Genomic DNA, 3,201 nt, shown 5'->3' with positions numbered 1-3,201 from the left:
TTCTGTTGCAGATTTCAAAAACAACCAAAGGTTTCCAGAAGGGTTTGCAGTACATGAAGAATCTGCAATAAATCAAATATCAACTTAAAGGAGACATAACATGAAAAACCCACTTTTTTATCCAATAACACAGTGTGTTTCACATTTTAAGGGTCTAAGTGAGCAAACAGGCTTATATTATTCACTGGGGTTGCTATTTAGATATTTAATAATTAAGTTTTGGGCATATTTGTCCACCCGTTCAGTTTTTCAAATGATCTATTGCATCAGTAATTTATTTCGTCAGGATAACTACCAAATATGGTCATGGCCCTCGGCTAAACACAGAGCCAATCCGCCATTTTTCTTCTCGCTAAGATTTTTTGTAGTCCTATTGGAAAAATGCAGAATGTCTGGTTATTTTAGCCACACACAGCTCAAAACTGTTCCTCGTTTTAAGGAAGGGTGGTGTGGCAGTATTTAAACCCAGGAGCTGATGACACAACTGCTAAAAAAAAAAAAAAAAACTGAAGAAAAAAGTTGTGTGTTTCTCTGTGTGTGTGTGTGTGTGTGTGTGTGTGTGTGTGTGTGTGTGTGTGTGTGTGTGTGTGTGCGTGCGTTCGTTTGTTCGTTCGTGTTTCCCAAGCTAGTAAGTACTGAGGGCTTCATCTATCTAGAAGGAGTCATTTCCATCTGAATGTGGCAGCGACGGGACACAGCAGCAGAGCGGTAAGCTTCATATAACTCTAAAATGTCGACAAACTTTACTTTAGATATACGGGCATTAGCAGCACTAAAGCGTTAGCATCCGACTTGCTATCGCTAGCACAGTATGCTAGTAAAGTTAGCACCCAGATTAATGTGGATTTGGCCGATTTTCGTGGAATAAAACGTGATCTGGGATTTCTGATCAACGCCTTTTTTTTTACACCAGATGATAACCTTCCACTGATTGTAGCAGCAGAGAGCCTGTGTGTTATTCTACGTGAGTGTGATGTAATCTTAGCATCCAGTAAATAAAGTCCCATATCAGCTAAAATGCAGCGTGACAAAGTCATTAAAGTGCGTCAACACCGTGGATTTAATAGAGTTTTAAAGAACAATCTCTGAGTGAAGTGAGATTAGTTTTTTGTCTCACTGCAGATATAAAAACTAACTCTGCATCAGTCAGACGCAGCAAAGCTCACCGTCTGTATGAGCGTGAGCGTCGGAAAGCTGATAAAATCGGCTGTAAAATAATTAAAACAAAAGTAAAAATGTTCCTTTGCTTTTTAGAGTCCACATCCAGAAGGCTGGAGCCGTGTTTCACTGACAGGCTGTCAGACTAAAGCCCTGATGAGCTCAGCTGGGACAAACTGGTCTGATGTTTAGGTAAGTGAAGATCTTGTTCAAGACCTTGAAATGCTAGTAAAAAATAATTTAGCCAGCTTGCTAATGTTACTTTTCTTCTCCTCTAAGGAACACAGAACGTTCAGATGTTGGAGCTTCACGTCACCTACTGAGGAAGGAGACCCACCAGTAAAGAGATGGTCTGGACCAGACCAAAGTGAGTGATGACACACCTCAGCCATCCTCATCATTAAGAACACCTCACCCCCTGAATCACTCCGTCTGATGACAGCAGAGTGATTTATTTGATGCTTTGCTTGTTTAGTCTGTTTAGAAATTATTGAATTACATTATTTTCTGTAATCGACCATCTGATCTGGATGTGTGCAGAATAACTTTCCCCAAATTCAGCAGCAGCTGGCCTACAAAAACAGCTGCAGCATGTAGTAAGTCTGTCTGCACTGCTCTCTAATGAGCTTCCTTTCATAAGGAATCATTTGTATAATTTTAGTGTCACTATTTTATTACATTTGTAAGAAAATATGAAGTCACTGCAGCAAAGTGAACTTGTGAACAAACACAAACGTGACTATAAACATGAAAGCTAAAGAACCAACTTTCCTAAAGCTGCTTGTAAACAAAATATGTCATTAAAGTTATCGTCTATCATTGCAGAATATGGCGATGACATCATGGAACTGGTCTTTGGAAAAGTTTTCCCTGAACCAACTCCGTTTCTAGATGAGGTAGAGAACATCTGCATCTCACCAACCCCCTGGTCTCAGTATTCAGACAACGGAGGTCTCCCACTGTTATCCAGGACCAGTTTGAAGCCCACATACTGCCCCACCCTCATCATCAGGAAACATCAATCCGTATCCTGAGGACAACAGAAGACGGCAGGAGGACAGGAACTCTGAGACCTAGATACCACCAGCACGGAGACACAAAGCACCTGTGTGCACAACGCCTGTTTAACTACTAAAGCCTGTTTATTATATAGTTCTACTTATTTGCTGTGAGGTTAATACTTAGAAATATTTTATATTAATGTAAACAATTAAAAAAATCACTGATTGTATGTTTTCTTTTAGATGTAATGGTCCAAACTCAGCCTTGTAGACATTTATTGCATCCTGTAGGTAAATACACAGAACAGGCTCAGATCCAGGATGACCCAGCATGCTCTTCTTCCATTCTGGCTGTTAGGGATTGTATCAATAACTCAATGCCTACTGATGTTTTCACCTAACGGTATTTATTTAGAATGCAGGTCAGACTTAACTATATTTGTTAGCAAAGCAGACTGATCTTGGGAATTTCACTGCAGCACTGATGTCCACCTCTGTGTACACATTAGAGAGAATTACCACGGTTACAGCTAAATGCACATTTAATAAAGATAGGCTACGCATTGCAGAAAATAAAAACATAAAGTTGTAAGCATTAGAATTATAATGATCACATTAAAGAACATTGAGAAATGTTCTTTATTTGTCACTAGAATATCAAATCTTTAAATTAAAATGTAACTGCTTTTTATCCATTTTCACCCATTCAGACACCCAATATAAAATAAGACTACTTATAAAATTATAGATAGATAGATAGATAGATAGATAGATAGATAGATAGATAGATAGATAGATAGATAGATAGATAGATAGATAGATAGATAGATAGATAGATAGATAGATAGATAGATAGATAGATAGATAGATATATGGATGGATGGATGGATGGATGGATGGATGGATGGATGGATGGATGGATGGATGGATGGATGGATGGATGGATGGATGGATGGATGGATAGATAGATAGATAGATAGATAGATAGATAGATAGATAGATAGATAGATAGATAGATAGATAGAGATCTTAATAAAATATA

At 38.2% G+C, this 3,201-nt stretch overlaps 1 long non-coding RNA gene across 1 annotated transcript; it reads left to right on the top strand.

Moving 5' to 3' along the window:
* The first annotated feature begins 692 nt into the window (after positions 1 to 692).
* Positions 693 to 2,647, top strand: LOC129162933 (uncharacterized). Its single transcript, XR_011521271.1, has 3 exons — positions 693 to 1,350; positions 1,438 to 1,525; positions 1,984 to 2,647. It is a non-coding gene; the product is annotated as an uncharacterized lncRNA (long non-coding RNA).
* Positions 2,648 to 3,201: the final 554 nt, after the last annotated feature.

Source organism: Nothobranchius furzeri, chromosome 1 (assembly GCF_043380555.1).
Source record: "Nothobranchius furzeri strain GRZ-AD chromosome 1, NfurGRZ-RIMD1, whole genome shotgun sequence".
Taxonomy (NCBI): domain Eukaryota; kingdom Metazoa; phylum Chordata; class Actinopteri; order Cyprinodontiformes; family Nothobranchiidae; genus Nothobranchius; species Nothobranchius furzeri.
Note: the sequence above shows the minus strand (reverse complement) of the source record. Positions and strands in the feature narration are given on the sequence as shown.